Raw genomic sequence first — 14,430 nt, 5'->3', positions numbered from 1 at the left:
TAAAAAATAAATTTAAATAATCTCCATCAATAAATCTCACTATGTTTTCGGTTTGGGGGATTCCCCATTTTTGAAAATATGGGTGTGGGGGCTTAAAAATTTAGTGCGTACCTTACGTGGATGCGTACTTCTTAAAAATAACCTTTACTTGTAACAGGGAATGTGAAATAAAAAAATTTAGTGCGTACTTAATGCGGGTGCGTACTTCTTAGAATAAACCTTATAGATGTATTGACTTAGTTATAATTGCATTCTTTAGTTATGGTTTAGTACAGCCTAAATTAAATGAATATAGTTTAAGATATTACATTATCCTAGTTAATTACCTAATGTTTTACATGTACATAGAAAACAGTTCATCAATCTCATAGATAGGTGTGCTTTTCAATGACAGAAAATAAAGCAAATAAAAAAAGAAAGATTAATATGAAACTACAGATTTTTTAAATGTGTACATACACAAATCTATTTATATGATTGAACTGTACTCTATTTATATTCAAACAATAGTCAGTTAACTTGCTTACGTAAATTGATTTACTTTTATAATCTATTCAAAACAGTATAAAACTTTAGTTATTCAAAAATAAATAAACACTTAAGATTCAACTAAACAGGTTGAATTTATTTAGATTTCAGTAACAAATATGTTTTTGTCAAAGAACATAATGTAAAAAATTGTTTGTTTTTTTTGTTTAACTTCAGTTTTGTACTGTTCCTACTACAGGATATCATTTTACATGTAACTTACATAAGCTAAAGTTTTCCATGACAGTTACGTTGGGCTAATTGTTAAGTAACTATCTACCAATCTATTAACTACAAAGGTTTCTCATGCACTTTTACTACCATTACTATTTACTAACTGGTAGTCTTTAATTTACTTCATATATTTAATAATAGACTTAAACTTTGAATGCTTAGTGTACTAACAATTGAATTAAAACAACTTATTGTCTGTTTCTTAAATTGTGCATATAAAATAAAGACATTTTCTGATTTCAATTTATCTTTTTTATACATTGTCACAAACTAAAACAGTTAAACCATACTACTTTGTGTCAATAACATATGTTTGGTAGCATGTAGTTCATTTTAAATTTTGTCAAATACTTGCATCTTAAATACTCTGCATTTAACATCACTTAAAATCTTCATGGCTCTATTAAACTAATATTTATAGTATTCCCAAAATTTAGTCTTTAAATTTGTCATATACATAAAAAACAGTACAGCAAGTTGTTGTCAAAAGCTTATTAGTGCAAACATATGAACAAAAGAAATTATTGATAGATAAAAGAAGAGAAAGAAGTTAGTGATAGAAGAATAAAAAAATTAAACAAAGGTAAGAATAAACCCAATACACATATGCACTAACAACTTTTAAATTTTGCTTGCTGTGAACTGCTTTGTAAATATATGAATGTAAACTTACAATTTTGGAACATTTTGTTTACTAGCAAACCTAATCCTGATATGGTTTAACTGTTTTCTTTTGTAAAAAAAACAATCTATGAAACTAATAACACTTTGTTTTATAATTACTCTTGCTACTTATCTTTTATGCACAATTTAAGAAGTACTTCTTTTTACAAATCATTAATCTATGAATATATAAACTACATTAATACAATCAAAATTAATTAACTTGAATTTTATGTTGTAAATAAACTTCTACATTTAGCTTACTGTCTCTTTGAGCTTCATTCATGAATACAACACTTCTTTATACAAGCTCATAAATTTTAACACAAATGTTGCTACTTTTTAATGATTTTATTTATTTTTGAGTCTTCTTTAAGCTTTTTATTGAGGTAGCCAAGTAATCTTAGGAGAATGAAGCCCAACAAGACAAATATACGTTAATGGTACAAACCAAGATTACCATTCTGTTAATAAAAGTGCTAGTCTGAATTTGTGCAAAACTTAATTAACATCTAAAGCTTTATGTTATTCAAGGATGAGCACTCCAAAAACTTAATAGTAACAAAAGGACTCAAATATTAATAAGTAAAAAGTTGAGACAAAATATCAAGTTTTATTATAATATCCAAAAATCCTTAACTTTGATATTCAATAGTCTGACTGGTAACCCTAGCAAAAAATACTAAGTTTTGCACAAATTAAAACAACCTGATTAACTATTAAACAAACTAACCTCAACAGCTGCTGTAGTAGGTACTAATCTTCAATCAGAATCCAAAAAAGTGTGATCCATTGCCTAAACCCAACATGGAGGAGAAAGCTACAGTTACAACTTATAAAGACAAAGGATTTGAAACAACCTAGAAGTTTTAAAATTTTACAGAAGTTCAAAAGATTTTCAAAAGAATTCTTTTAAATTTTTTCTACTCAGTTCACTTTACAATGATGTTTTAAAGATTTCAAAGACTGAGATGCAAGTTTTTAAAGCCTCTTGATGATTTTTTTATAGCATCATGTAAGTATAATGAGTGCATTATATGATGAATTAAAAGATAAAATAAAGAATTTTTTCAAAGAATTTGCATGAGAAATAGTATATATTATCAACATAAACTTTCAAGACTGTAAGTACAATGAATGCATTATATGATGAATTAAAAGATAAAATAAAGACTTTTTTCAAAGAATTTGCATGAGAGATAGTATATGTTATCAACATAAACTTTCAAGACTGTAAGTACAATGAATGCATTATATGATGAATAAGAAGATAAAATAAAGACTTTTTCAATGAATTTGCATGAGAAATAGTATAGATTATCAACATAAACTTTCAAGACTGTAAGTACAATGAATGCATTATATGATGAATTAGAAGATAAAATAAAGACTTTTTTCAAAGAATTTGCATGAGAGATAGTATATTTTATCAACATAAACTTTCAAGACTGTAAGTACAATGAATGCATTATATGATGAATTAGAAGATAAATTAAAAACATTTTTTAAAGAATTTGCATGAGAAATAGTATAGATTATCAACATAAACTTTCAAGACTGTTGGTTCCCAAACTAGGTCAAATGCTTTCTTAAACTTACTCACACAATGTACAAACATAAGATTTTTAGAAGATAAAATGAGCCACAACTATCAAGTTTTATCTTCAAGAATATTGACAATCAAATAGAGTTTGCTTAAGTAGCTCACATAGACAGTATAAAAAAGAAAAAAAAAGATTTAGAGTTACTTTACACTTACAGCATCTAGAGCTGTTTTTACTACAAGTGCTTTTCTCAAATGAATATTCATTGAAAAAAATAATTTTGCAAAACACTATTTAGTTGTGATGTCACATTAAAATGTAAGATTTTACAAAATTCATAAAAACTACAAATTGAAACACTATCTTAGCACAGCAGGGTGGTTTTTAGCTTTTTCGATCACTAAATACTTTTTATTTTACATAATGTTAAACCTTAGATACTTTTTTTTTTGGTAAAAAATAAATTGTTTATATTTTATTTTCATTTCAGTTTGTTCTTTTGAAGTTTTTCTTAATTTCTACATTTTTTACTGCAGTAAAGATAATTGGTTGAACGTATTGTTTAATATTTAAGCTACAGTAATTCATTGTGCTCATATAAACTACATTGACAACTTCATAAAAAAGTATAAACTAAGTTCTCAACTCTAAATTTTACAATTTTTTTTTTTCTATTTTCTTTAAACATGTTTATTACTTAACAATTTGCATAAGATTAATTATATTTAGCTTAAAGCCTTTATTTTCATCAGGTAATATCATTACACTTTACTTTTGCAAACTCATTTTAGTTATAATTTAGTTTCAATCGTTTTGCCATATTTGCCAAAACTACTGAGTTTTTGTAGTCACTGATATAACAACTTTTTGAAGCAGGTAGAAAATAAAAAGCCACATTGTTCATAGTGAGTGAATGCTAAATAAAGACACAATTATCAAAATATTCATGAATGATTGTGCCATCATTATATTAAGATATTTCTGAAATTGTTCAAGTTCAGTTTTAAGCCACAAATATTATCGGTTTAAATTTTTCATAACTCATTTATTTGGTTTATTTAATTAAATAAGTGCTGATATAATACTGCTGTAAAAACTTTTTATGTTGCTAGACTAATTATGTCTTAGAACTTAGTCTGTTTTTGAAAAGTTATGAACATTAACTACTTGTGAGCTGTGAGGTCTAAAATGTTTCATTTATATTAACTTAAATTTATCTTTAAACTCATTGAAACTTTCAAACCATACAACTAATTATAAATTCTTTTAAGTACAAACAGACAAACTAATTTATATAAAAAGAAAATTTTTATCAAGATACCCAACACAAGTAAAAGCTTAGTATTACAAATTATTAAACTTCTAACAGAAAATATATTAAAACCAACTTAATGTCATCACCAAAAAACCTTCTATAAACTGAGCAAGCCTATTTGGTATTAGGAGAAGGCTGGTCTGAAGAAAACATCTAGTTTTGAAGATGGAATTCCTTCTGAAACTGAGTTGAGGTATAGGAGTGAGGGACTCAAGTTCATACAAGAAAGTTTGTAAGTGATCTTTTAAATTTATTTTATTTTATCACATGTCCATACAACAAGTTGAAATATCTGTCTGTTGGATTTTACTATTGTTTTTGTTTTTGAAATCAAGTAAAATAAATGACTTTTGGGTCATTATTTTTACTCAATCCAAATTTTTCTAGGGACATATTATTTACTTGTTCAATTTTTGGGTTCATTATTTTTACTTAATTCTTTAATTATCATTGTTACCCATAACCCTTACACTTGGTCAGTAATTAAAAATTATTATTTATATTATAAGTGTATACATATTTAATATCACTATTTTTTAACTATCATTGTTACCCCTTACTTTTGGTCGATATTTTTTTATTATTACTGTTACCCTTAACCCTCATCCTTGGTTGGTATTTTTTGATAAGTTTTTATTTTTATTCCTGCAAAATTTTTATTGTTGCAAAAGTGACCAAAGTGAAAATTAATTGAAAATAGTTAATTTTTGTTGTAAAAATATATCTGGGATCATTATTTTTACTTAATGACACTTTCGAGGTCATTTTTTAACTTGTCAAAAGTTTGGGTCATTTATTTTACTTGGTCCTGAATTTTTTTAACTTAATCTATTGTATTATAAATTAGTAAATTCTATTCATCTTACACAATGTATTTTTTGTTTTTAACTTATGCTTTATCTGTATTAAAACCAAAAATATTTCAACTATGAAGTTGTAATTAACAGCTCTTTTTACAAGCAAATATTGCAAGCAGTTTCAGACAATTACACATCATACAGTTATTTCTATTTTTTTGAAAAGTGTTTACTTAAAAAAGTGTTACCACTTTTGATCATAACAATTTTTTTTTGGCTAGGTGAATCAACTAAACTAACCCAGACTCTTGTTTCAAAGTTTGTGTACAACATTTTTAAGACTTTTACATTATAGTATTAAACCTGCACATTTTCCTCAACATTTAATTTTTAGCAAAGTGATACCCTCAAAAGTCAAATAGTTAACAACATAATAAAGTTATACAAGTGATAGCTTGAGGCTTTCCACAATTTATATATACTTGTACTTGAACATATACCATTGTTATTTTCACTTAGTAAGTTGACTGATGAAGATATTTCAAATAATTTTACTTCATATCTCAACAAAATAGTTTTTTTTTTCTAAAAATGAAAAATATACTTATACTTGGAAATAGATATAGTAGTTCACTTACATACATCTGCTTTTTATTTTTACCCAGGTTTTACTGAGAACAATTATGTTAAGTCTTATCTTCTAAACAAAATATCCATGTTGCAAATATAGACTAATCAGTTTACTAAAAAGAAAATGTTAAAAGTTAACAAAAAATGATAAAGCATTGTATTCTTTAGTTTGATAGGTTAAGTAGTAAATTTTGAGGTCATGGGATTTTTTTCTACTTTTACTAAGTATAATATTCTCTTTAAAAAATCTTATATCAAATTCTACTTCTACCTTTTGCATACAGATTATTGCAAAATTTAAATTAAAACGAACACATGAGTGATTTCTACAAGGAGAAGCACGTCAAGTACTTCACGCGGGTCCTCAACACCCTGCCCAGCCAGATGTGTGTGCTCGACTCGCAACGCCTCACCATCATTTTCTTCTGCGTGTCGGCATTGGACGTGTTGGATTCCCTCCACGTGTTGAAAGATCAGGAAGAGCTTGTCGATTGGATATACTCGCTGCAGATAGTATCCAATGAGAGCGGGGACAACTTGCACAGGTGCGGTTTCATGGGAGGGGATTCTAATGGGGCGTGTGATAATGGAAACAACACGTCCCACGTTGCCATGACTTACTGCGCCCTGTCGATATTGCTGATATTGGGGGATGACTTGTCAAGAGTTGACAGGTTTGTACTTTTTTTTTGTCCTTTCTAAATCTTAAGTACTATAAGATTTGTTTAGTTGATTAATTGAACTGTTTTTTTTTTATATAATTTGATAAGAGTTGATTAGTTGTGTTTGACAATGTCTGATTACCTTTTCTTATAAATTTGATAAATATTATGGAGACAAATTTAGTAAAGTTTTGCATCTTTAAAATTTTTTAAATTTTATACTAGCTTATTAACTATTTTTGAGAAAACTTTTAGTCTAACAGCGATAGACTTTGATTTAAAAAAAGGTTTGTTATCATTTTAAATGTTATTTAAAATTTAAATTATCAAACACTCTCAGAGTTGATCAAAAAATTCTTCAAGTTAAAAAGAAAAATTCTTGAACTAAAATTATCACCAATTTATTTTTTTTTTGCTACATGCGCTAGTTTCTGCATTTAAAAATATTTTTACAGTGATTTATAAAGTAGGTTTAAATTAGATTTAAAATTTGTTTGTGTTCATAACATTTTGCTTAATAAACATAAAACTTCAAAAGTTTTCAATCAAAAAAAGATTATGAAAATATATTTAAAACTTTTTTTCAAAGGTTACATAATAAGCAATCAAACATTTGTTTAATTTATTTTAATTAAACTACTACAATAACATTATAATTTTTATATAACATTGAATTTTTATAGCTTTATAAACAGATTTTCAGTTATAGACATTGCAAATTCATGTTTAAAAAAAATGTAAGATGCCTGTACTAAAAGTCAACTTTTATAGCTATTAATTAAATCATACTAATTTGTTTTAATTTTTCAAAGTTATTTCAGTGTTATTTTCTAACAGTCAATAATCATATACAGGATATAGAACATGTTCGTTTATAATAAATATAATAAATTAAAAATAAAGTTTCCACTCAGTAAAGCTATGGTGTATATTTAATCTTTGATATCATTATATATTAATTTATATTAAGATAAACTTTAACATAAAGCCTTTAGCTACCTTTGTCATATACTAGCATTCTTTATTTTTAGCAAAACTGATTCAAAGATAGTCAGCAGTTTTCTTTTCAGCAAAGTAATGTTTTCATGTTTTGATTCTGTTTCTATTACTTGTTAGCGTTAATGTAGACTAGTAATTCAATGTTAATATATTAGTTATACGTATATTAAGTATAAAAAGTTTTGTTTTAACTGTATTAGATACTTCTGTTAAAAAGTTTCTTAAGTAAGTTTTACTACTTCAGAAGTTGTGTTGATTAAAAAACTAAGAGTGTAATAATGTGTACTATACTGAGTAACTTTTTATAATTTATAACAAGTTACATGACTTTCTCAGTATTTTTTTTAAGTGTCAATAATGTATTTTACTTTAAGTATAAAGTCACTGATGTAAAACTTGTTAGCATCAAGACTTGAATTTCTCTGTTTTAATGACATCATTGGCAATAAAGTGTATATTTAAAAAGATCTCTATCTATTGACTCATTTTAATTTTCACTTAAATTTTAACTAAATCACAAACTTCAATAATATAAACTACATGGATGTATGCACTTTTAAGATACCAATAGTGGTGTTTATACAAGGCAATGAAAGTATAACAAAACTGACATAAACACAAGCGCTTATTTTGAGAAAAAATAAACCAAAACGTGCTAAACAGCAATTTCTTTTCTTAACGCAACAAGCAACTGACTCATCAACAGAAAAGGCTGCTTGGAAGGCATCAGAGCCCTCCAGCTGGAAGACGGTGGTTTCAAGGAGATGTGCGTGGAAAATGGCGAGAGGGACATGAGGTTCATGTACTGCGCCATGTGCGTGTGCACCATACTCAACGACTTCTCGTGCGTCGACGTCACAAAAGCGTGTGAGTTCATCGCGAGCAGTTTCTCCTACGACGGAGGTTAGTGTTGTAGAATAACATATGAACAAAGTAAAACGTATAATAATGTAACAATAAAAATTTGAAAATATATTTTAATCTTCAAAAATTCTTTCAGCTGTTTTATTTAAAATCACTAGCGTTTTCTCATACCATGTTAACTATACAACCTTTGAAAAAGTATTAAAACCAAGCGAGATGTGAAAAACCCATCAACTTTCAAACGACAGGTTTCGGCCAGGGACGATGCAACGAGAGCCACGGCGGGTCGACGTTCTGCGCGGTGGCTTCGCTGAAGATGATGGGCAAGCTGGACGAGGTGCTGGGCGGAAGCAAGATGGACAAGCTGACCAACTGGCTGCTGTGGCGGCAGCGGTGCGGGTTCCACGGCCGACCGCACAAGGACGACGACACCTGCTACACCTTCTGGATCGGATCCACCCTGAAGATTGTCGGCCACCTCGACGCGGTGTCCAAGGAAGAAGCCGTCCACTTTGTCCTCTCCACCCAGGACCCGCTGACCGGGGGGATGGGCAAGTGGCCGCAGGTCCACGCCGACCCCCTCCACAGCTACATGGGGCTGTCGGGGATTTCCCTGCTCGGAGAGTGCGGTTTGGAGGAGGTGGAGCCGTGCCTGAACATCAGCAGGAGGAGTCGCGAGCGGATGGCGGAAGTGCATGAAAAGTGGCGTTCTCGCAACAGGGGGTTTTTGTGGGAGCACAAGAACATGATCGTGGCTGTGGTTGCCGGGTTGATGCCCGTTCTGGTGCCCAAACTGTTCAGCTGCTTGTTTAAATCGTGAAAATGTTTGATTTGTTGTAATGTTGAACGCAAGCATTTTAGCACGATCATATTACTATTTTATTCAGTATGTTTTAATTAATGTTTTACCTGCGTATTGATTGAGAAGTTTAAAACAAAAAATGCTTTGCAAGTATGATAGTATATTTCTCAGAAAAAATTTAAGCTTTTTTGCTAATAGAAGAAATTTTGTAAGTATTTTATCTGAAAACAAGCTTGACAGAAATATTTTTATACATGTTGAAGTAAGTGATAATTTTTTTGATCATGACATTTTTCCAAGTTTTAAACTTAAGTTAATATTAAAAACTAAGAGAACTTTTTTTGCACCGTCTTTCTATAATTTTGAGTGATATACAAAGCTCTATTGAGTACATAAGTTTTCTACTGGTTCCAAATTTATGACACAACAGTTATTCAATTTCAATTAAATAAAAATTAATCATCTATTTAAATTCGTTTAGAACTCGTAGCATGGTTGCCACACATAACTTTTCTGAGTAAATAAAAAATTCAGGCTTGTTTTAATTAACAAAAAAAAACTAAGTTTAATTTGCTTAAAATGTTTCTTGACCTTTAAAATAAGTCTTGTTTTTATGTTTTAGAAATGTTTTGTTTCTTAATAAGCATCTTTGCCTTTCAAATATTAAGTAGCTTTATTATCTTAATGATATTTTTAGGTACTCAAGGTTAATTAGCAGTATTTTTACTAACTTCTCTAAAACAATGGTAACTTGTTTTTCTTCAAGTCGTGTCAACCTTTTATTGGAGAGTTTAGGTACTTATTGTTTCAAGGTATGATAATTTTCTGAAGTTTTATAGTTAGAGAGTTCATAATTTATCATGCAGTTTATTTAGAAAACTGTTATTAAATTAAGTTTAAAAACTTTTGTTTAATTTTCGTATTTCAATGTTTCTACTTTAATATGATGTAACCTTTTTTATTTCATTATTGAGTTAAAATATTTAAACTTTGTAAAATTGCACTACAACAACAGCTTTTAGTTTAACCTTTTTTCGATTTAAATGTTTTCTAAATACCAGAATAAGTGTTTTTGGAATATACAATGAATAAACTTATAACTTAAATTTTTCAAGTATCTTCTAAAAGATATTCAATTCTTGGATTGAATTTAAGTTTTTCAAATCAAATTTCTAATGTGTTAAATATTAAAAAAGTTTTATAGCATACTATGTGTAGTAACTGATGTTTTTATAAAGTTCTGCTATTGTAATATAAGTTTTTGCAAAGTATTTCATGCTTGTATTAGAAGCTTCAGTTACTTTTATTACTAATCATAAATTTATTCGCAATATTTTGGATAGTTTTTTGATAACATACTTAACGATAAATAAATGCTAATGTGTTATTATGAGTTTGTTTAAATAAAATTTATCATTTAAACAAAATATTTATTTACTTTTTTAAGCTAATTTAAATAGTTTTTATTTTGATAATATATTCTAAAGTCAGTAGTTTTGAATAAATTATTTGATTACAAAAATTGTTTGTAAATTATCTACTGAATCCATAAAATTAGTATTCTGCCGGATCCGGGTTTTATTTGAAATTAAGATTTTCAGATATAATGAAATTTGTGATTTTTTTTTTATTTTATGCCTAGTTTAATTTTCAAAATTTTTTTTTGATATATATAGTGTAAGTCTAAAATACTTTTAAAATATTTTTATTTTTTCTTATTTTGCTCTTTGTCATTAATTCCAGAATGTATACTGAAAGTTTCAAAACTACCTTAGGTAAGACTTTTTTTTCAAGCACGTTGTTTTTAATTACACTAGGTATCCCGGATTTGATGATAAAGAGCAAAAAAAAAGGTCTTAGCCGTTTTTTAATGGTAGTTTTTTGAGAAATCTTAGTAGAGGGGACCATAGCTTAGTGAATTTATTTAAAGAAGTCGTTTTGAAAAATAAAGTTTGGAAAAATCTGGTTTAGAAAAACAATTCGAATTAACTAAATCTTAGTTATCATAAAATTATTAAATTAAACTATGTTATAGTTATCATGAAAATATAGAATACTTTTTTTTAAAAATATCAGAAGCAAGATGCATATAAATATTCAATATGTTTATATCAAAAATTTTACCTATTACGTGTATTTTAACAAAATTAGTTTTAATGTTTTGTAAAGATTATTTTGATTCAGAGCTTACCTTTTAGATTTAATTTCAGTGTTTCTTACGTTTAGTTACGTTACAGTTAACGATTAAAGGTAATTAGACCGACAACTTCTGATTTTTAGTTCAATCATTTTTCATAGAGTAGAAGTGGATAACATACAGCCTTAGAGTGAGATCCGGTCGGCCACTATTTTTGATTATTAAAGTTTTTACTAAGAAAATAAGTCGATAAAGTATTAAATAAGTTTCTACAAGCTGGTAAAAATGAAATTGCTAACAAACTGTAGTAATAATTCCATGGTTAAATTTTTGTGATTTAGTGCTAAACAAAAAACTACATGTTAGCATACAATAACATAAATAAAGCGGCTTGCAAAATTTTATGTCCAATATAACCATTATGTTAAAAGTTACACAATAGGCTGCCCGCTGACTAGAAACCTAACCTTATTATTCAACGTTAAAGATAATATACAAAAATTAAAACAGTAAGAACAAAACTGATTGGTAAAAATTGAAAAAAGTGCAGATAAAGCAAAAGAAAATATCGTTATGTCATAAAAAGAACAATTAAAAATTAAAATGAATTAATCATTCAACATGTTTTTATTAATTCCGTCAGAGAATAATCATTTAATAAAAGCAAATTGAAAAATAATGTTTGGATTTGTCATTAAATTTTTTCTGACTAGCTGTTTTTGTAACTTTTACAACAATGTGAACTTATTGTTAATTTTATCTTATTTGTAACTATACTTGTAAATGTTTTTCTGTCATTTAAAATTTATTTCTATTCAAAAAAGTATATCATGCTATACATTTATTAATGATAATTGGTTTTTTTATAGGCTGTTTTTTTTTGTTTAATTTATAGTTTCAAAGTAAAGACTTTTGTCTACTAAAAAAATTATGATCTTTTCTGTTAGTTTTGTAGATAACTGGGACTAGATTCGGATTCTAAAGTTTAACCAAAAACAGGGTTCGTGCGCGTCAGGCTAAGTCAGGCTAAATCAGTTTTTTTGAAAAACGTCAGGCTAAATCAGTTTTTTTATTTAAAGATTTGAGAATTTTTATTTTTTTTCAATTCAAATGCTTGAAAATTTTTGATTAAAAAAAGTTGAGAAATCTTTTTAAGATCGAATTGAGAAGTTAACTTATTTCTAAAAAATGGTTTAGCTATTAAAATCAAAATCAGTCAGTATCTGTAAAAATAAATGCTTAAAACTTGTTTTTGAATCTCTAAATAGTTTTTAAGAATCTTCATTATTTTTTTTGAGTAGATTATATACGTCATAACTGTGAAAACTCATAAAAAAATACAGTTTAAACATTACAGTTTAGTTCAACAACTTAGCTTTTTGTTTGATTTTTAATACTCTTGTAAGCGTTTCATTTTAAATTTTAATAAAACACCACAATGCACGTCGTTTATTATAAATCTGCTGGTTATAATATTTTTACTTAGTGCTTAATTAAATTGAACAACTGTGTTAAGTAATATATATTAAATTGTTACACTAGTAATAGTTTGTAATAACACTTATTTTAAAACTTATCACTGAGTTTGTTACGTTTTGGGCATAGGGGGGATCAATCACCTTTTTCACAATTTAGCCTTATTTTATTGAGTTGTAACTAAGCTATGTGTTGTTTTTTGCATATTTTTAAAGCTCTAAATATTTTTGAGATAAAGCTGGTTGAAATCAGAGACTACAATATTACTAATCAAGACCCCCTAATACCTAAAATAACATCTAAAGGGAATTTTCCTTACTTTGAGAAAATGTCAGGCTAAATTGGTCTCAGTCAGGCTAAATGAAAAAAATTTCGCGCACGAGCCCTGTAGTAATTTTAATCAACTTTTTCAAAGTTCTTCTCATGTGATTGTTCAAAAGCCTTTATGTTGATATATATCATAAATAGCCATACAATCTAGATTTTATTTGTTTTTATTTTAAATTTATTACTGTTTAATTTTTTGTATCAACCTTTTTAATTAAATAATATGTTCAGGGTTGCCACAAAGCCAGGAAAAACAAGTAAAAATTACAAAAGTCAGAAAAATATAGGGATTTTTGAAAAATTTTAGGAAATTTATGTCAACATGCTCTTAAAAAAAAAGTTTATCGATACTTAAAACTGCATTTTGATAATATTATTTTCTAAAATAATTTGCTTTTGCAATTTATCATTTTTTAGGGTCTAATTGAGTTTTTGAAACAAGCTAAACTTTCAAGTCTTTAGTTACGTATTTTTTAATAGGTTTTTATTAAGAGTTTGATTTAGAAAAGTCAAAAAAAGATTTTTCAGCTCGATCCGTGGCAAACTTGTATGTCAAAATTTGCAACATTTAATATAAGTAACATTGGGCATAAAACATTACATTAGACATTTTTATTTGGCTCTTCTCTTATTTTGCTCTTGCACTTAATTTTCTCTTAATCTAAATTGTATTCAGTTAGACCAGTCCGAAATAGGCTCTTATTGACTGACTTGACATTCAAAGCAACAAAAATGCAAGTAATTAAGTAGTTTCATTAATTAAAATGATATTTTAAATAATAATATATCGATTACTAATTATAACTTCTGTACTTTTTTTTAAGTCTAAGAAAGATACAATTTTAATTTTTTATTTTATCAAAGTTGTTAAAAAACTATAATTAAAAAAATTTAAGGATTTTTGCAATTTTTCTACAAAATTCCAGGATTTTTTGCCACTCTACTATTTTTGTATATCCGCTTTGATGTTAGTTACTTATTAATGAGTTTGTATTGAAGGTTAACTAGTAACTTAAAACGAACTTTTTGAAAAACAAAAAAGATAATAAATACTTATGTATAAATAAAAAGACAGAATCTCAATGTAAAGAATCGGACGTTTAAAATAACTTAAAGCTATTGTAAAAGTGTGAAAGCGAGAAAACACGCTCGGTGTAAAAATTTTGCACATTTTTCAATATCTAACAAATAAAAGTACGTCCTCGTGTGGGCTCGAACCACCAACCTTTCGATTAACAGTCGAACGCGCTAACCGATTGCGCCACGAAGACTTATTCAAATAACTCATTAATTACTTTATATACTTAAAAATGTTCTTTCTTATAACACTTGTTAGAAAACTATTAGATAAATTAAAAAAAATATTTGATAGACTTTATGATATTATAATTGTTACTATTAAATACTAAATGGATAAAAATGCCGGTTCTAACAAACTAAGTATGCAGAAAT

The 14,430-nt window shown here is 27.3% G+C and overlaps 1 pseudogene; it reads left to right on the top strand.

Annotated features, from left to right (window-relative positions):
• Positions 1 to 6,026: 6,026 nt before the first annotated feature.
• LOC145845696 (geranylgeranyl transferase type-1 subunit beta pseudogene) lies at positions 6,027 to 9,688 on the top strand (annotated as a pseudogene).
• Positions 9,689 to 14,430: the final 4,742 nt, after the last annotated feature.

This window comes from Thalia democratica, unplaced genomic scaffold (assembly GCF_965202585.1).
Source record: "Thalia democratica unplaced genomic scaffold, ktThaDemo2.hap1.1 HAP1_SCAFFOLD_138, whole genome shotgun sequence".
NCBI lineage: Eukaryota > Metazoa > Chordata > Thaliacea > Salpida > Salpidae > Thalia > Thalia democratica.
This window is presented reverse-complemented; position numbering and strand designations above follow the sequence as displayed.